Below are 21641 nucleotides of genomic sequence, written 5' to 3' on the forward strand. Positions count from 1 at the left end.
AATAAGGAAGAATAACAAATAGATTAGCGTATTTGGTTAGGGCTGTGTTTTTATATTGCCACACAAAAAAGACTACCAATTTCAGTTCAGCTAAATTGCTTTACTACACTAAAAGGAAATAGGCAATGTTTTTTTAATACACTGGACAACAGACAAATTAATACACTGTCACCAAAATGCTGTATTTGTTTATTTATTCAGAATACCTTTCTCAGGTTTGATTCTTTCAACCTCTTTCTGTGTTTTGTCTTCTGCTTCTGTTGTCTCAGCTTTTGCTCCTGTCTTTTTTTTCATGTTTTCCTGCAAAACTGTAATGCTTGGCCCAAAGAATGCTTCTTTCAAAGGCTCAACGGCAGGGCCTGTTAAGTTGATCCATACATGCATAGAGACACCACCTGGATTCATCAGTTCTAAAAGACACAAATAGCAACATCTAATTAATATACAAATACCAAAAAAAGGCTTCAAGACCAACTTGAAGCTGGTTTCTATCCAGCCATAGAGCTCATCCACATACTAACCAATAAAGTCAAAGTCTGTCTTTATGTTTCTTGGGGAGTTTGCTGAACAAAGCATGATCAAACACTCTGAGGTCAAAACAGTGTTTTGTTAAATTTGATTTAACATTGAAATGTAAATGTTAAATTTGTCATTGGCATTTTTTATTCTGTAGAGGCCACATATTACTCAAATAACTTATGTAGTGTAATCCAGTTAATAGATTATCTCAATGACTCTTGCCTCACAAGTACCAGAAGCAATTGAATTTTCTCCAACAAGGCTGCATGCTTGGCTTGGTGTAAGGTTTCACATTTGCCATTACCAACTTACACACAGTAGGCTTAAAGCATCATCCAAGTGTATTTTGAAAGCATACTTTATCTAAAATATTAGTTTTCAAAATGCAGATGTTGTGATGCCCACAAAGTGTTAGTGTTAAAAGTACTTACCAGACATGGTGTTTGAAGTGAAGACCAAAGCGTTACAATCACGGTGTATCTTGTGACTTCAGCTTAGTCACATTTGTCACAATATGTGTATATAGATGGTGGATGGCTGGTTTCCCCTTCAGGAGGAAATAGAATGCAGCTGAGTGTGTATTTTTAGTAACAAAATTGCTTTGCATTTTTATAAAACAACTTAAAAAAATAAATTGCAACACATTCAAGTTTTTTTTTAAAGCATAGTCTATCTAAACTATTTGTTTTCAGAATGTTGTGATGTCTGCAAAGGTTTAGGTTAAAATAACATACCAGGCGTGTTGTTTGAAATGAATGAATGCAGAGCAGAGCGTGACAATCACAGTGTGTCTTGTTGTTTGTGACTTTCACTTACTTTCTCTTGCTGTTTCAATATCTCTCTGTGGAAAGTGGGGAAAATTAAATTAATTGTAACACATTCTGTTTGTTTGTTTTTTCTATTTTTAAAGTATACTTTAGCTAAAATATTCATTTTCAGAATGCTGTGATGTCTGAAAAGGTTTGGGGTTAAAATAACTTACCAAATGTGTTGTTTGAAGTGAATAAATGAAGATCAGAGCTTGACAATCACAGTGTGTCTTGTGGCATGTGACTTTCGCTTACTTTCTCTTGCTGTTTAAATATGTATCTGTAGAGGGTGGGGATTGCTTGGGTTTCCCCTTCAGGAGGAAATAAAATGCAGTTGCATGGGTTTTTTTAAGTAATGAAATAGCTTTGTGTTATATAAAACAAATAAATTAATTGCAACCATTTTTTTTCAGGTCACTGCTAATCTTCCATTATTAATTATCTCTTATGAGTGTAAGTATTTGCTTTCACCTCTGGTGCACCTGTTGTTAATTTCATCAACACCAAAGGAGCTAAAACTGATTAACAACCCCCTCTGCTACTAAACTGACTAGATCAATATCCCAGAGATTTAACTGACTAATTGCAATAATCTTTGTTTTCTTTTTAAACTTGTCGAGTCTTGTCTAGGACATTTAGATCATTATTCTAATAATGCACTGTTGTCCCAAACACACATTGCTTTTGCAAGATCAGTTCTGTAAATTCTCTATAGACTCCTCTTATTCATGCATTTGTTTTATCTGTTTACTTATTAATTTCTATTCATGTTATTTCAGTTATTATATTATATGTGACATACTACGACAATGTCTAAGGCAGCGAGAGAAAAAAAGGGAAGGGTGGGGGGGTGATAGTGAAAAATATAATAAAAAATATAATAAAAGGATAGCGTACAAATAGAAATGCAAAACGTATCGCCAACTATCGCACCTGTAAGAAAAACAAAATACATGATGCATGAGTCGACACTCCTCTTGTGTGTGTGTGTGTGTGTGGGGGGGGGGAGGGGGGTGTTGATAAAATGTATTTGAAAAAGAAGGTGGGAAGTGGCAATATCACCGCCCCAAGAGTCAGAGGCACACATCCGAACATCCAAGAGAAGGAGGGAAGCGCCAGAGGTGCCACCGGCCAAAGGGAGAGATTTCCAAAGGACCAGAGGATGAGCAAAGCCCTGTGACCAGCAAAGCTATTCTCTGATTAAAAAGTGTTGAACAATATACAATCATTCCAAAAAAAAATTTTTTTCCAAAACCTCCTTAAGCAGCAATGATTTTAAGCAATTATTTTCACACCATTTCATGCTGGGGTGCTTGAGGTCATCATCCTGTTGTATGATGCAGTTTGGGCCTCAGATTTTGTTTTTGTTTGTTTTTTTTGGGGGGGGGGGGGGTGATTCGGGTTGTGGTTAAGTTTAGGGATAAAGTTATGGTTAGAGTTAGGATTATGGTTAGGCTGGAATGTGTGTTACTGCCAGGAGCATCATTCTATTGGATTTCATTCACGATCCGGTTCGTATTATAGGGAAGTAGAAGGTTACCTTTCGTGTTCCCATGCGACAAATCGTCAGTATGTTACGCGTCAGGAATGGGAACTGGCCCGATTCTTTGGATACACAAGACCAATAATAACCTGCAGCAGAATGATGGGGACAGAAAAGCATGAGGAAGATGAGAAACAGAACACATACTTAAACAAGTTGTGAAGTTCCTAATAGACTTTTAAACTGTATTGCAACGGGTGCTACTAGAAGTCACCAAACATGATATCTGAGTTATGTCTCTGGTATTTTCCCTGACCACAGTGCAATACTTCATTTGCATTTTGCTTTTTCCTTCTTCCTTGTTTTGAGTAGTTGCTCCTGTCTACTCCTGGAGATGGATTGTTGTTCGGGTATTAATGACAATCCAGAACAAGCAGAAACTGAAAGTATTTGCAGTAAAGACAGTAAATGTATTTCAAGACAACAAATGCAGCATTTGGTGATGCCTGTGGTTTCTGGACTTCTTAACAGTCCTTACACCTAAAATTATGCTAGTTTGAGTATTTTTCAAAGTTCAAAGTCAGCTTTATTGTCAAAAGTCATATGTACAGATCATAAACAGGATTTTAAAAATTGCAGTCCTCAATATTACACTAAAACAACATGTGAAAATATGAGACTTTTTGCCCTTCCATAGAACAAGCAGTATGTGCTACGCTGATGACTAGGTTGAGTGGATGGCATGAAATAAAAAGGGCCAAGAAATAGAAAATAATGTATTTTAGAGCCAAGCTGAGCTCTTGCCTTGTCAAAGACCTTTATACTTGTTGTTATTGTTTTCGCTTTTTCTGCTGCAGCTGTATAATTATTAGAACAGCCACAGCAAACATGCAAACTTGCTCACAAATATTTTAATTATTCTAAACTGATGACCAACTTCTGTCTCTAACATATTTTCTGATGACTATCTAATTCACACCAAGTTTCTTTTCCTCCCTCATTGTTTTGAGTAGTTCCTCAACCTGGAACGGGTTGCCCCTGTATGCTCCTGTAGAGTGGTTGATGTTCAGTTATCAAATACAGGGCAGAACAAGCAACAATTGCAGGTGTTTGCAGTAAAGCATCACAAGATTCTATCTAAAATTTTGTTAGTTTTCATGCTGGACTTTTACTCTTTCACAGAGTAAGCAGCATCATTGATCGTGGCGATCGTGGCTCAAGAGTTGCCAGTTCATCTTGTAATCGGAAGGTTGCTGCTCCCTGCCTGCACTGCACATGTGTACTATATGTACCCACTGCCTGTATTTCAAATTTATATCACATCATAGAGAATTATATTGCTTTCCAGCAAATGTGCTTTTGCTGTGCTGTACTTACAGTAGGAAACCATAATTGCACAGCTCAACCCAGAGGAAAGAATGTTTCAGTGCTTCACTGTTGCCATGTGAAGGGCCATTGTGTTTAAGAATCACTGTAATTAAACTGTTAATAATAATAATTTAAAAAATGAAAACCCATTGAATTGAATTACATTGGAAAGTCTGCACTTCAACTGAGTATTGGGGGGAAAATGGTGGTGGTCCACATAGACAAAAATGTCTATGTCTAATTATACTTATTAGACTTGTTAGACAAGAAAAACACACCTGTTGGCAAGCATGCAAACTTGCTCACAGGTATTTCAAGCATTCTGACTTCTGTCCGACATATTTCCTTATGAGTTTCTAGTTCACACACCCTGTTTTTTTCCCTCTTCCTTGTTTTGCTTAGTTATTGCATCTATAACTGGGGGAATTACTGAAAACAAGGAAACACTTTTGAACATCTGAAAATGGGTGTAAAAATCTAATAGGTGAACAGTTAAATCGACATTTAAAATCTAAACTGAATGTTGTTCATCTGAGGATTTATTGAATATATTTAGAATTTGCTAATGACAAGATGATTTTTCTTTATCATTTCCTGATACACAAAAACATTTTGTTCATCATACAGGTACAATTAATCGAGAGAGACTATATTTTCTTCTGTTAGACACACTTAGATCTGGTGAATAAACAGTAACATACACAGGAATGCAGCACAATGTCAAAGTGAAGGCATTACGCTTTTCATTTACTTTTTGTCTTGTTTTCTAAGAGATGCACAGAATTTTGATGAATTATGATGACTCATTTTATTCTTATCCAAAGATTTGCAGAAACCTTGAAAAAAAAAGTGAAATCAGTGTTATGTTTATGTGGCAGTGGAATAAAGGGATTATCTTATACTTATCCAGGGTCTGATTGGTTGTTTTGAACTTTTTTAGGTTGAATTCTTTGTTTGGTGTTCTTAGTTTTGTTTATTTTTTTGTTGGGGCATTTTGGAGTTTTCATTTTTTTATTTAGTTTTAGAGATCAACTTGTTCTGTCATCATCTTGTGTCGACTCACTGAGGCTAGGTTAATTCTTATGTTTGTGTTTTTCTTTTTAGTTACGGTGCTCATTTCCTTTTTTATTTTGATAGTTGTTTTATAGTGTTTACCCTCATCCCTGTCAACTACTTCTCTCATTGTCTTTGAATATCTACACCTTTCCCTTCCATATGATTAATAATGTGTCAGTGACACTAGGACCACCTCTAAAGAGACACCCACTGTAAGAGTTAAATACCTGTGACACTGTCAGTTGTTTTAGCCTCTTGGACGAGAGGAAAAGCATCTTCATGAACCTACAGTGGTCCAGTTGCCTTCTTTAAGCACTCAACACAACCTTTCAGTAAGCATGTCAGCAAGGGGGAAAATGCACCCCAAAATATCAAAGACAATTTATTCATTTATTTTTGGATAACACATAATATAGAAATATTCTACTTGATGTTCTTATTGAAGAAATATAGTTATTTAAAAGTAGGAAGTAGCTTAATTTATCTAGAGGAACAGGTTTTGTGATTTGGTAGAAATACCAGAGTACAAACCGAGTCGACTTTAAAAAGATTTTCACTTTATTAAAAGTTATTTGTTAAACAAAGAATTAATTTCTTTAGCTTACAAAACAGAAAAAAAAGAAAAAAAAGAAAACATTCTCTTACTGAGCAGCATGAAAACAACTGATAATTTGGGTAGTTTTATAAAATCTCATTTTTGAAACAAGGAATTTTAAAACCTGTGATGTTGTATCACAGATTCTGTGTTTCTGATTCATGTGCCATATTGGACATAGCCCTTTTTTATGGTGTGATTATATGATAACAAGAATAATAACAAGCAACAGGAACAAAAATGATAAGAGGAGGGTCCCAGCCAATGGTGCTTTGAGAAAAAACCATGACAGAAGCAACGAGTAGAAAACAAGCACCAGTAATACCACTCCAAGATGTTGTTTTATCAACTGTATCACATCTCTTATTTTTTGTATTAGCCATGCTACGCCTACTGCTCCTCCAGTGACTACAGCTGCTGCTGCTGCCACATATCCTGCTGCTGTGCCTCCAGCACCTGCTGTACCAGCACTTGCACCTGCTCCTGTTGCTGCTGCCAAACTTTCTACGGCTGCTGGTACTCCTATAGCTGTTGATAATGCTCCATCAGTTACACCACCTCCTATAGCTGTTGATAATGCTCCATCAGTTACACCACCTCCTATAGCTGTTGATAATGCTCCAGCAGTTACACCACCTCCTATAGCTGTTGATAATGCTCCAGCAGTTACACCACCTCCTATAGCTGTTGATAATGCTCCATCAGTTACACCACCTCCTATAGCTGTTGATAATGCTCCAGCAGCTACACCACCTCCTGCAGATGCTCCACCACCTACAGATGCTCCACCTCCTAATAGTTTGTTTTCTCTTGCACTCTTTTTGTGGTTTATCTTCCACTTTTCCTTCCGTCTTTTCTTGAGGTTCCTTTTCTTCTAGTGTTTTATTTGGTCCTTCATCTTGTTCTAGTTCATTTGATTTTCCAGTTGTTTTTTCTTCTTGTTTTCTTCTTTTTCTTCTTTCCATCTCCATTTCCTCTTTTTCATCCGTTGCAGTGCCATCTTTCTCTATTGCATTTGTTGATCCTGGTGTTAAAACTACAACAGCTGACCCAGAGAAAGCCTTTGCCATGGATTCTGCTGCAGTGCCTGCAAGTTTGATCATTTAATTCTTAGAGACACTGCTGTTAGCCTTATTACAGATGTCTACTTGTGGCAACATCTTGTTAGTGTAGCACACTCCCTTGTTTTCTTTAACTACCTGGTTTATTGTGTTTAGCAGGTCTACCACTTTAAACTGGCTACTGTCACCCTGTCGGTTGTATTTATTAATTATGTGGTATCGGCTCTTGCACTTCTTCACCAAGTCACTCAGATATTCATTCTGAGCTATGAACTCTTTTACCTCCATTTTATCTGAGTCTGGGCCATCCTGAGTAAAGACAACTGCGGCATATTTGAAAACTTCCTCTGAGAAATACTGGTTTATTTTCTCAATAACAGCCTGCTGCTGCTGCTCTGTGGATTTCTCCGCTTTGAGCACAATGAGAAAAGCATGAGGCCCTGGAGTGCACTCAGTGATACACCTCAGTATTTCAGGCTTCAGCTTATAGGTGTTTTCACTCTTGTATGCTTTTCATACATGTTTCATACAAGACAGATAAAAACTTTATAAGATTTATATATATCTCTTCCATATGGGAGTATTTCAGGCTTCAGCTCCTGAGCTACCTGAGCCAGCGAAATCAGGAGTGTTGATCAGGGTAATCCTTCTTCCATGGAGAGATTTGGACTCAGTTTGACATTCAGTGTTGTTAACCTGGAGCACGTCTTCTCCATGGTGTTTGCTAGGCTGCTTTTCCCAGCAGCACAACCCTGTACAATTTTTCCACTGGAAAGAAGTGACGACAGAAAATTAATAGAGCATTTGAGTACTCATATGTTGTAATATTGAGCTCCAAAAATATACATATATGTGTCTGGTGTTCAGCCAGAGGTTTGTGCTAAAAAAAAAAGATGTGACTCTGTACACTGACAAACACGCCCTCCCAGACTCCTCCATTTTATTTACAAAAAAGAAAAAAACATAGGGCCAGGAGAGCAGTCAGTGATGATGCTTTCCTCGGAGACACAACTGAGTCAAACTCATGTCTCCTCAAGCATGTTGTTACCTTTGATGTACTTTTGAACCCCAGCTGCTTTTCCTTCCATGACAATCATTGTTGGTGGCACTAAAAAGGCAAAACGAGTGAAAATAACACATTAGACAATTCTGTTTTTCTGTCAATGCTGGCCGTCAGACTGGGGTCTGGGATGCAGGGCCTCCCTGCTACTGCAGATAAGGAGGTGGTCCGCTTGCCTCCACCCCAGAGAGAAGGGTTACATCTCCTGGGTCTAGGTGCGGCTTGCCCCTCTGAGGGCGGGGGTACCTGGACCTGGGATATAGAGTATGTTTGGGGAGTGCGACTGTCTGTGCAGTGTCTATTTGTGTCTGTCTACACGTTGGGTGAGCGCCGAGTATTTGGTGGTGCATATGGGGTGGGAATGCACGTCTGTGTCCGCGTGTGCCTGTTCGTCTGTGTCTATATGTCAGGTTGGGTCTTAGACTCAACCTCTCTGGGTACATCTCAGGCCCTCTAAAGTACGGAGGCCTATCTCCCCTCACCACACTCCCTGCCGGTGGTTGATGCCCTCAGACGTTGGTGTGTTGGTGGTCCTTGGCGTCCGGGGCTGGGCGCTCATGTATGTACCGGCTCACTCCTGGTGGCCTATTGGTGGGGCCGGGCGCCTGTGGCCCGGCTGGGCCCCTTCCGGGGGGTGGGATGCCCTCAGACCTCTGGGCCTGAAGCTCGGTCCTCTCTGGCACAGCTGGCTGCCGGCAGAGCCCGCGGACACGCCACTGCAACCCCCTCTGGCCTCTGCTCCGTAGCTGCTGGGTGACCTCTCGTTTGGGGCTCTACTCAGCTCTTCCCAGGAGGGTGGCACGGTTCCCCCCCTTTTGGTGGTCCTCCTCGGGTCCTTGTACTCTGGGGCCTCTGGATATCTGGGGCCTGGATCTCCTCCATACCTGCTTCATGCCCCGAGGGGCGGGGCTATGGCTCCCCACACTCCCTAGCAGATCGTTACATGGAGAAACCTTTGGAATACAAGCATGCTGATCCACACAGGTATGCACACAGGTGTACACACAGGTGTTCACAGACACGGACTACACCTTTCTTGGCTGCTGCCTCAAAGCACATTGTGCGCTGTCTATCTTGCGTGCTGCACAATATCGTTTAATATTTAGTATCTACTGTTATCTACTGCTAGCTAGTTTATTGTGATGGTGCTGTTTTTTTATTATGTTGCTCTTTGTTGTTTGCTTTCTCTTCTGTTTTTTTTTCTCCATACAGGTGATCCAGGTGTTTTGTTTGTTTTTCTTTTTTCCTCCCCCCTTTCTCACCGTCTCTTCTCCCCTCTGGTTTTCTTTCTCTCCCTCTCTTTCTTTCATTCTTTCTCCCTGTCCTATCCCCCAGTCATGTCTGTCCCGTTTGTAGCAACCGAAAATAAAATAAATTCATAATTATAATAAAGGTCAATCAAATGGACCAATATGGCAAGGCCATGATGATCCACTTGGTAAAATAAATCTGCTTGGCATCTTTCTTGGCCTTAAGACAACAATTCTGATGGCTAAAGATCCAAACGGGACAAAAAAAAGGAAAAAAAAAAAAAGACAATTCTGTTTTTGTAGAGTTGTTTATTCATATTTCTGTAAAAAAAAATTCCTAATATCAGCTCAGTTCATTTGCTACATTGCATAGAGAGAAATAAAGTCATACTTTGCAAAAATCACATTAGATGAAATGACACAGAAATACTGCATTTATTTGTTTAGTTATTCAAGATACCTGTCATGTCATCTTTCTGTGCTTCTCGTGGTGTTACCACTTTAGCGCTCACGTTTTCCTGCAAACCTGCTACATTTTGACAGAAAGCTTCTGTGAGAGATCCAGCTGCAGGGCCTGTTAATTTGATCCATACGTGCTTAGAGATGCTTTCCCTGATTTTAGCAGAGGGATGGGGGATTCCAGAGTGTTCTAGAAGAGATCAATTGCAGTGTTTAATTAATGGTGTACATTTATGTAGCTGGAAAATCCATTATCACTCATTTATGCTTTTGCTGAAACAATTGCACATATTTGTAAAATTCTTAAATCACCAGAAGAGGTTAAAAACATCCACAAAATGATGACGGCATAGGAGAAACGTGACATTGCATTCTGTGGAGCCGCAATAAGAATCAAAGTAACATATCTGCCTTCATGCAGCATGTCGAGTTGGTTTGGCAAAGCATGATCACAAGCTCCAGAATCAAGGATACTTTTTAAAAAGTTCATGTTCATATGATGTCATCTTTTTAACACTAACTTTACAAGAACATTTTTAAACTACCTCTTTAGACATTCTAGAGTTGCATTTATTTGAGTTGTACAATCTATAACTTTAATCCAAACTGTAACTCACTGTGAGGAATGTGTTTTGGCTGAAAATGTACATTTTAAATGCATGCATGAGATGGGCTATGTATGTGTTCTCTAGATTTATTTTTAGCACTTAAAATCTGTAAGTGTCAATGTCATGCATTACTCTAATATTTATAAACTCTCTTGAATTTTCACACAGGTCAGTAACTCCTAAGGCACCTTCAGGTGAAAATGGGCATTGAAGACAGTAAGCAACATCTCTGCTCTACTAATGTTTGGTTTTGGCTCCATCTAGTGGTTCCTCAAATATAATGCAATGTTATGTCATCAAGCTTTGTTCTCGTTGGTTTCACTTTTGATTTCTTGGTCTCTTTGATCCTGCATTCACTGCGCGGCCTTTTAGGGGGACTGACAAAAAACAAGCTAATTTGATTTGTTTGTTTGTTTTTTATTCAATTATAAAAAGGTAGAAAATGCCATTCAGATCAAAGGTATTTAATGCAATCTGGCTGACAGACTAACATGATGAGTCATGTGTCATAAAAAATCAAAAGTGCCAGCAGGCTACGTGCTTGGTTTGGTCCGACATTTCTGTGATTGTGATTTCATCACAATAGTCTCAAAGCACCAACCAAGTGTCGTTTCCTTCGATTATTTAGTAGACTTATCGAAATGCACATGGTCGTTATGACTGCAGAATATTAGGGTTAAAATAACTTACCAGGCATGTTTGCAGCACTATTGCTGTTTGAAAAGTTGGGGTGGAGAGAGCTGCGGATTTCAGTTTGAGTGGAAATAAAAAGTGCAGCTGAATGTTTGTTTTCAGTTGCTGAATTCTGCATTTGCAGAATATCTTAACACAGATGTGAGGTTTGCCCTTCTAGACTAGAACAGAAAAGATAACTGTTCCAGTGGTCTTGCTATGAGCTCCTATATGCATTCTTTTCTTTTTGTGCCCTTGCCACATGGTGTAAATTCAGTAGAAAGTACCGTATATAGCTACACATGACTGGTTGCAGATAAGACACATCCTTTGTGCAGAAACATGCTGAACATTAAAGGATAGAAGAAGCCCAGGTCTAATATTAAGTCAGATTTTAAGTTTTCTTGTTAATATTGATTTTATTCACCTTGCTACGACATCATACATTTCAGAAAGCCAAAACAAGAAACTATAATCTATTATGAATAAACACAAACATACAAATGTTAAAATGGGTAAATTAATCTTTTCTAAGTGTCTGTATCCCTAAAGGTTTAATCGCATTTACACCAGGACATTATTCTAAATACGATACTAAATCAGTTGTTATGAAGCATATAACAATTCAATTCAGCTTTTTTTTCTATATCTCCAAATCACAACAACAGTTTCCTTATATTAGACATTGCATGTTGGTTTAAAATCTAACAGTGCAAACATATACTTTTTAATACTTGGGAATATAAATATACCTTTTGTGGTATATTATCACTATATTGCAATGTCTGTATTGTTAAATCATATACAATGCAATTGTTAATGGAACTAAGAACACACACATGTACACTATCTCTTAATTTCATGACAAGAATAATAGCAAGCAACAGTAACTGTAAGCAGAAAAGGGTCCCAGTAAGTAGCAAATCGAGAAAAGGCCATGGCAGAAGCGATACATTTGGGGGGGGGGGGGGGGGGGTTGGTAAGTCCAAGACTAGGGCCTAAGGACCTTGGAAAGAAAAGCGTCTGGACTTCTTTGAGTTGCTTGAAGACGTTTCACCTCTCATCCAAGAAGCTTCTTCAATTCTAAGGTCAAAAGGTGGGGAGTCCCAGATTTAAACCCAGTGGGAGTTTCCCCCCAAAGAGGGACAAAGAACCCCTGATGATCCTCTACCTAATCACATGAGCCAAGGTGTGAAAGCGGGTGTGGGTCCCAATCAGCCAAGGTTTCGGGTAAACTCATAGTGAAACTTGGCCACACCCTATCATGTGATTTCCTGAGGTCAGATGGCCCAGGATGTGAGTGGGTGTTAAGGGGTCTGGGAAGGGAACTCAAAACTGGATTATTGATGGCAGACAATTGGTGTCGTAAACCACCGCCTCTGTTCAAAGATGGTCGCTCACAGTGGACATAGATGGCTTCTTTCACTCCTCTTTCAAACTATCTGTCCTCTCTGTCCAAAATGTGAACATTGGCATTCTCAAAAGAGTGTCCTTTATCCTTAAGATGCAGATGGACAGCTGAGTCTTGTCCTGTGGAGGTGGCTCTTCTATGTTGTGCCATGCGCTTGTGAAGTGGCTGTTTGGTCTCTCCAATGTAGAGGTCCTGGCATTCCTCGCTGCAGGGCGATCGTGGCTCAAGAGTTGGGAGTTCGCCTTGTAATCGGAAGGTTGCAGGTTCGAGCCCCGGCTTGGACAGTCTTAGACAGTCTCGGTCGTTGTCGTTGTGTCCTTGGGCAAGACACTTCACCCGTTGCCAACTGGTGGTGGTCAGAGAGTGTGTGTGTGTGTGTCAGACACAGGTGGCGCCAGTGTCCGGCAGCCTCGCCTCTGTCAGTGCGCCCCAGGGTGGCTGTGGCTACAATGTAGCTTGCCATCACCAGTGTGTGAATGGGTGGATGACTGGATATGTAAAGCGCTTTGGGGTCCTTAGGGACTAGTAAAGCGCTATATAAATACAGGCCATTTACCACTGTACAGCATACACCACATTGTTAAGTCTGTGTTTTGGAGTTTTGTCTTTCGGGTGAACCAGTTTCTGTCTGAGCGTGTTGCTGGGTCTGAAATACACTGGGATGTCATGCTTGGAGAAAACTCTCCTGAGTTTCTCTGATACACCGGCTACATAGGGGATGACAATGTTGTTGCGTCTGTCCTTCTTATCCTCCCTGGCTGGTGTCTGATCTTCTTTTCTGTGCATCTTTGCTGACTTTATGAACGTCCAATTAGGATAACTGCATATTTTAAGTGATTCCTTTACATGTGTGTGTTCCTTCTTTTTCCCTTTAGGCTTAGAGGGAACATGTTCTGCCCGGTGGTGTAGGGTCCTAATTACTCCAAGTTTGTGTTCCAGAGGGTGATGGGAGTCAAAGATGAGGTACTGGTCCGTGTGTGTGGGCTTTCAGGAAAGGCACACAGTTATCCTTTGTGTCTTCCCTGGTGAACTTGATGTTTTTGTCCACGGCGTTAATGTGCGCAGTGAAGGATTCCACTTCTTGCCTTTTGATTTTGACCCAGGTGTCGTCTACATGTCTGTACTAGTGGCTGGGTACTCTCCCTTTAAAAGAGCCAAGAGCCTTTATTTCCAGTTCCTCAATGTAAAAGTTGGCTACAAGATTAGGGCCCTTTCTCAATTCTAAGTACGCAAGTACGTACTCGCGTTCTCGGCGAGACCGCACGGAAGTACGGGAGTACGGACATGCCGAGAACGCGAGCACGAATATTGATAAAGTTTACCTTTATGTACAAAATCGGAATATCGCAAAATATTTTTAAAAAATTGCAATAATATCGTATCGTGCGTTAAGTATTGTGATAATATCGTATCGTGGGATGTATGGTGATTCCCACCTCTAATAAATAACAGTGAGACATTCCAAATACATGAAGTTACACATGTGCTTCAAATACAGTAATGAACCACCAGGTCATCATCCAATTTCACCTGTAATCTTGTATCACCATTGCTCTCTGAGCTTTGTATTGGTTCTTCTGTCAACTGACAAATAGGACAAATATGACAATAAGAATAAAATGTGTAGCTGCTTCAGTGTTTCTGTCAATTTGTGCAGATCTTGACTCATCAGTAATGTTTGTAGGGTGAGTGCATTTTAAAACTGTGCAAACTGCACTACAAGGTGGAATATTTGCAAAATCTGACTACCTTATGATATTTTGTCTCAAAAATTAACCCTATGAATATGTCAGTACCATTAGGATGAAATTATTGTGTCACCAACATTTTAACTTTAGACATATAACTTTAACAGCCTCTGTAAACTAATATCCTGGCTTGCTCAAGGCTGCCGTTTTCTCTGACAGTTTCAATCAAAATTAGAAATGTTACTCTGGGAGACTGAGAGAACTAATAGTGCTGCCTGCTGTGCAGTTAGTTTCCAAAACACGTTATTCATGGTCAGTGTTGGTCAAGTTACTTGAAAAAAGTAATCAGTAACTAATTACTGATTACTTCCCCAAAAAAGTAATCCCGTTACTTTACTGATTACTTATTTTCAAAAGTAATTAATTACTTAGTTACTTTTTAAAAACACGATTTACAACCTGAATAGGTAATAAAGTGATAGATCTTTCAGCCCAATTCTACTTTTTCTGCATAATCCATCATACAAAATGTAATCAAATGGAAAAGTCTCTTTTTTTTTAACTTGTTTTATCAGTTTTAATCTTTTAACTTTATGCATCAAGCAAAAATTTAATTATATGCAACATTCTCTGACTTGAATAAATTAGTTTAACATTTAAACCTATTTTCTGCACATTCCAGCACATAGAATAAAATATTTTTTGTGTTTACACTCACTCTTTCAAATAGATGCAAGTAAAACACAGCAGAAAATATATAAAGTCAAAGACTCAGCGGTCCTGTTGCTCTATTTTCACCTGTAAAGCAGGACTGGGGTAGGCGGAGGTTTACCCTAGTGCAGGTGTGCCGCGGTCAGTTGAAGAATCGGCGAGTTTCTCTGTGAATTTCCCATTATGTCGTAGTGCACTCGGTGCTTGCTTGGAAGTTTAGGGGTTTTTTTCGCTGTAAAAAGTTTTCTTCCCACGCACAACGGACACTAATGTTTTTGTCACTTTTTATGGAATCAAACTCAAAGTAAGGTCAGTACTTCCACGCTTTAAACGCTGCACGCTCATACTCTCTCCCACAATCGATATGTGATCCATTGTTGATCTGCACACAGCTGTTGTCACTAACGGCGCACTCGCTTACGTCACTGTCATGAGACATTCTCGCAAAAAAATCACGGTTTTAGTAATGCAGTAACGCAGCGTTCCTACGGGAAAGTAACGGTAATCTAATTACCGATTTTGCAATAGTAATCCCTTACTTTACTCGTTACTTGAAAAAAGTAATCAGATTGGTTAGTTTTCTGATGCCCATCTCTGTTCATGGTTACATACAGTTTTAGACTGATGTGGGCCAAAGCCTAGCATAGCCTGTAACGTTATTATGACGGACACATTTTATGCGTTAACTTGGCTTTAAGTGACTTACAGGTTTCTGTGAAAAATACTTTCTTATATCCAGGTCCTTCCTTTTTGCTGCCGTCCTCCTCGCAGTGCAGGCAGTGTTGCCAACTCCTCAGTAAGGAAAATCGCTATTGGTTGTCCTAAAAGTCGCTAGAAGTCGCTAAATGACGTCATCGCCTAATTTGCATAATTGGTCATGCTAATCTAATTGTAACCTATGTTGTTGGAGAGAGAAATAACATCGTGGAAGAGACATAAAGTGAGTAAAAAATGTCCTAAATGCATTTAGAGTTTATTTATAACTACAAATTAAATTTCTTTTAGCAATTATTGTTTTTTTATTGTCACAATTCCAACCCTGCTCCTTTACCCGGGCTTGGACCGGCAAAAGTGACCCGAAATAGGCACTCTGGTGGAGTTACTTTGTGTGTGTGTGTTTATAAGTCGTTTTAAACCTTGTGATCCACAAAACAGCATAAGAGTAAAAGAGTAAAAGAAGAACTGACTGCGTTACAGTAACCGCTGCTTGTTGAGAGTAAAAGCAATACGCGCTTTCACGTCTTTTTTGATAAGGGGTCTGAAAACTCGCTAAATATAGCGACAAAGTCACTAAGTTGACAACACTGAGCGCAGGTTTGCCGCTGCTAAAACTAAACAGAGCTCCCTGAAAGGCACAGCCAATCACATTGGCCATATTTGTCACATGACGTAGGACTCCAGTAGAGAACGTAATTTAACTCTTTCTGCACCGCTGGGTGAATGAGACGTTGACAGATCGTTTTTTTCTTTCTATCGGGTTTGTTTTTCTTTATTCGAAGAGATCGAATTATTGGTGGGGACAATTCAATAACCACTGGATATTGGTGGGGACACGTCCCTTCCGTCCATGCCAAATCTACGCCCTTGCTCTGCAGAAACTTGGCAACCTCTGCACAGGGGGTTAATAAAGGCAAGAAACCTTTTTCTGTTGTAATTTAAAGACCACGAATGTTGTGAGAAAGCGTGTTTTCATGAATTGAAAGAAAACTAACCTTCCCGCTAGGGCTGGGCCATATTATACCGTTCACGGTAATACCGGTATAATGTTGGGCAATGATAAGAAAATGAAATATCGCGATAGAATATGGCTAAAACATGCATACTTTGGATCAGGTTTGCTTTTTCAAGTACTGGCAACTTACTAGATTTGAAACTGTCAGTTTCTTTTTTTCATAATAGGCTTAGAACAACACCTTGTTTTCTCAGGATAGTGATTCCTGTCATCTGAGAATCCTACTGACTAAAACTCATGTCAACTCATATATGCTGTTACCTTTGATGTACTTTTGACCCCCAGCTGCTCCTCCCATAAATATCATTGTTGATGGCTCTAGAAAAGCAAAATGAGGAAGAATAACATGTACTGATTAGCGTATTTGGTTAGGGCTGTTTTTTTAATATTGCCACAAGAAAGACTATTAATCTCAGTTTAGCTAATTTGCTTTAGAACATTGAAAGGAAATAGGCAATGTTTTTTGACTACCCTGGATAAAATGTCACCAAAATGCTGTATTTGTATATTTATTTAGAATACCTGTCTCAGGTTTGATTCTTCCAACCACATTTTGTGTTTTGTCTTCTCCTTCTGTTGTCACTCCTTTTGCTTCCGTCTTTTTTATCATGGTTTCCTTCAAAACTGTAACGCTTGGACCGAAGAAGGCTTTTTTCAAAGGATCAACTGCAGGGTCTGTTAAGTTGATCCATATCTGCATAGAGACACCACCTGGATTCATTGGTTCTAAAAGACACAAATACCAATGTATAATTAATATACAAATACCAAGAAAAGGCTTCAAGAGCAACTTGAAGCTGGATTCTATCCAGCCATAGCCAGAGCATCCGCATACTAATCATTAAAGTCAAAGTCTGTCTTTGTGTTTCTTGGGGGTTTTCTGAACAAAGGATGATCAAACACTCTGAGGTCAAAACAGAGTTAAATTTTATTTAACATTGAAATGTTACATTTATTATTGGCTTTTTTTTAATTCTGGAGACCACATATTAGTAAAAAAAAATAAAATATTGAATGTAATTCAGTTAATAGATTATCACAATGATCCATGCCTCACAAATACCCAATACCAGAAGCATTTTTTTTCTCCAACGAGGCTGCATGCTTGTCTTCATGTAACGTTTTTGCATTTGCCATTACTGACTTACACACAATAGGCTTAAAGCATCATCCAAGTGTATTCGTTTTCAAAACGCAGATATTGTGATGTCCACAAAGTATTAGTGTTAAAAGAACTTACCAGACATGGTGTTTGAAGTGAAGAGCAGAGCTTGACAATCACAGAGTATCTTGTTGTTTGTGACTTCAGCTTAGTCTCATTTGTTAAAATCAGTGTTGGGACTAACGCGTTATTAAGTAACGCGTTACAGTAACTACGTTATTATTGTGGTAACGAGCACGGTAACTAGTTATTATGCCAAAACCAGGAACGCGTTACTCGTTACTGAGATTTAGATAGGCTCGTTATTCGTTAATTCGTGTGGTGGCTATCACGGAGCTTCCACAGATTCAATAACATTAGCAAGTGGTGGAGGCCAGCAGGTGGATGAGGGAAAGGGGACGCAGGAGGAGAGACCGAAGCGACCGCTGGTCTGAGTGTCAGGTGAACTGAACTTCAGGTAAGAAGTTATAACCTGCAGTCTATCTGGGTCAGATATGAACCAAGTTTAGGTGGAGTTTATTTTCGTTATGCTGACTTTTTCGTCTAGCTAGCATGAGGGAGTTTCTATACAGCTGGGTGGGTGCTATGATGTTACTGATGTTGAACTTTATTTTGTTCATAAGGTTAATTATTAGAGTTGCCAACCGTCCCGTAAAAAACAGAATCGTCCCGTATTCAGAGAAAATATTACGCGTTTCGTATTGAGGTGAAAAGGAACATTTTGTCTCGGACTTCAGCTAGAATGAAAAAAGACACAAAGCTGGATTTATTCTGTCGTTACGCTGCACAGCTGCCTCTTCTTCTCTCATTCTCTCCTGTTTCTACTACAATCATGAAACTGATCAATGATCAGCTGATCGGCTTTTCTCTTGTTTGTTTATCGCCCACTTCACGCCAGAAAGAAGAAACCAGCGGATGTTGCGCTAAACAACAGCAGCACGTTTAAGCTTGATCAGCTGTTGTTAGAATTTATTTAATATTAATTTCTAGTATCAGCTGATGTTTGCTGGAGCCACAGCTGTAAAGCTGCTGGTCATGATGTCGGTTTGGATATGTGGTGAGAGGGAAACATGAGGATGAAACCAGGAGATGTCCTTACTGAATCATCAGAGCTGTGATGGAGAAACAGGTTTACCTTTTAGGTGACATGGATGAGTTGAAGGGAAGTTATGAACTGTTTCTGAGAGACAAATAACCCCAGGATCCTTTTTTAGGTAGCTGACTGTGCTAGCTGGTAACTGTGCAGGGGCGGATCTAGCAAAGTGTTGCCAGGGGGCCAGGTAGGGCATTAACAGGGAAAGGGGGGCACAAAGAAATACTTTTCTTTCTTATTCTCATTTAAAATGTCTAGCTTTTAAAAAATAATTATCTGAGTCTTACAACAAACGATTGATAGATTGATACATATATACCATCAGAACAGTGTACATCACTGTCACAACAGTGTTTGTTCATTCAACCAACTGTTAACTAGGGCTGAACGATATATCGCATTTGCGATAATATCGCGACATGATCAAGTGCAATTTTCTAACCGCAAAGGCTGCGATTATACTCTGGACATGTCCAAATTCATGGGCTGCATCCTCCTGAGGCCGCATTTGTAGACCAATTACGTCACAGCGACGTGCCGAAGGCTGTCCAAATTACTACCATATCCCAGAATTCATAGCGCGGCCCAGCCAAACTCCAGTTTCCAGCAATGGCGGCCGCTACTAAGTTTTAAAATTACTCATACTAATCTTTCTGGGTCACAAAATAAACTTTTAACATATTTTCAGGCGAGAAAGTAGTTGTGTAAACATCAAATATCTGCTCGGTTTATCAAGATATCCCATATTTGCAAAAGTGCTTCGACGTTTTCAGAGGCGTCTGCTACCCACCAGCTCGACAGCTAGCCGGGAGCTCGAGGGTTACTGATGCGGCCAAGAGCGGCACAACTCCCAGCACATCATTTTCAGATCACCGCGGAGTTTCGCTGCTCGGGTTAAACGTAATATATAAGTCACTTAGACAACCTAAAAATGTTATTGTTGGGCTTTTTTCAGTGTTTTGTTTGTTCGTGAGTAAATCGGTTTGGCTGAGATTAAAGTTATTAGATTAGATAAAATAAAACTTTATTAATCCCCCGGGTGGGTTCCTCCTTGGTTTTCACACAGCTGACTAAACGTCAAACAGAAAACGTATTAAACAGAAGTATGAGACAGTCGAGAATTTACACCAGTGTCTGGTTATATTTTAGATAGCAAGAAACAGACGGCCGAGTTTATTAAACTCCACCGAGACAGCGGTGACGCTAATCAGAACTAGACCGTCCAATTTCACGCCTTTAAATTTTAAAGGCGTGTTTGTGTGTGTGTTTATACAATTGCTATTATGTTTGCACTTTATGTGTAATGTTACTGACTGCAGAGATCAGTAAGATGTGTGTATTTTTTATTTATTAGTTTTATTTATTTAATATTATTTTTTAATTGAATGACTGTCTAGTAGTTCACAGATGTCGAAAAACTGAGTGTGGTAAAGCCACTGATTTTTTTATGTATATTTCTGCAATCTGCACATTGTACTGACTTTCATTTTAATGTTTACACCAGGGTTCCTTGTCAGCACTTTATGCTCAGATGTTTGTAAGCTAAAAATAAACTATTGTGTATGTTCAAATATACTGTTGTGATTGAAGAAGTTAAATAAAAATGTCAGTCATCAATTCATGCATCACCTCATGTTATCATAACAGAGGTCTGTCTTCCAGGAAAGAACAGTTTAAAATTAATGTAATATAGTATTGGCCATACTATATGATGTATTGCTTGTCTTTGTTTAATAATACAGAAGACAAAGACCTTAAAAAATAATCGCATATCGCATCGCAATCGCAATATTGGGGCAAAAAATCGCAATTAGATTATTTTCCATAATCGTTCAGCCCTACTGTTAACTATATTTCTGTACATTTACGTATTATGATTCATATTTCCACATTCAGTGACCTTGTTTATAGGTAATTTCATTGTTTGATTGCGTAAAAATGTTCCTAATTTAATGTCTAAAAGCACTTGGAAAAGGCAGAATCCCATGTCAAATTAGCGCAACAAACTCTATTTTCATTACTGAAAATAACCGTATTTTTATGGGACAATTATTTTCTGTTATTTTACGGTCGCATTTTGGCGCCCCAGCTGCCGGAATATTACCGTTTTTTTAAGATGTTTTTTTCCCCTATTTATAGATGATTTCATTGTTTAATCACATTAACATGTTCCTGATTTAATGTTTAGCGGCACTTGAAAAAGGCGAGATCCCATGTCAAATTAGCGCAACTAATTGTATTTTCATTACTGGAAATAACCGTATTTTTATGGGACAGTTTTTTTCTGTTATTTCACGGTCGTATTTTGGCGACCCAGCTGCCAGAAGATTACCGTTGTTTTAGGATGTTTTTTTTAACAGTGTAAAACAACATATGAAAATGCGGGACTTTTGCCCTTTCACAGAGCAAGCAGTATGTACTGCGCTCATGACTAGGTTGAGTGGATGGCTCAAAATAAAAAGGCCCCAGCCATAGAAAATAATGTATTTCAGAGCTGAGTGGTGCTGCGGTCAATCGCTGCTGTGATTACTAGTGAGAGGTCGCATAAATGGCAAGTATGGGATGAATCTAGGCCTTTTTTTCCCCAAATGTAAAACATACATTAGTGAAGTAGAGTTGCATTGTGAAACACCTTTACACTTGTTGCGCTTATTGTTTTTGCTTTTTCTGCTGCAGCTGCATAATTATTAGAACAGGCACTGCCATAGAAAGAAAAACTATTAAAAACACACCCGTTAGCAAGCATTCAAACTTGCTCACAAGTATTTCAAATATTCTAGCCTGATGACCGACCTCTGTCTCTGACATATTTCCTGATGACTATCTAATTCACACAATGTTTTTTTTCCTCCTTTCCTTGTTTTGAGTAGTTCCTCTGCCTTATATGTACTATATGAACCCAAT

General features: G+C 39.1%; 1 long non-coding RNA gene across 1 annotated transcript; it reads right to left on the bottom strand.

Annotated features, from left to right (window-relative positions):
• Positions 1 to 7625: 7625 nt before the first annotated feature.
• LOC143417062 (uncharacterized) lies at positions 7626 to 9845 on the bottom strand. Its single transcript, XR_013097275.1, has 3 exons — positions 9662 to 9845; positions 7940 to 7999; positions 7626 to 7659 (listed from the first exon to the last, which is right to left on the bottom strand). It is a non-coding gene; the product is annotated as an uncharacterized LOC143417062 (long non-coding RNA).
• Positions 9846 to 21641: the final 11796 nt, after the last annotated feature.

The sequence above is a fragment of the Maylandia zebra genome, linkage group LG3 (assembly GCF_041146795.1).
Source record: "Maylandia zebra isolate NMK-2024a linkage group LG3, Mzebra_GT3a, whole genome shotgun sequence".
NCBI lineage: Eukaryota > Metazoa > Chordata > Actinopteri > Cichliformes > Cichlidae > Maylandia > Maylandia zebra.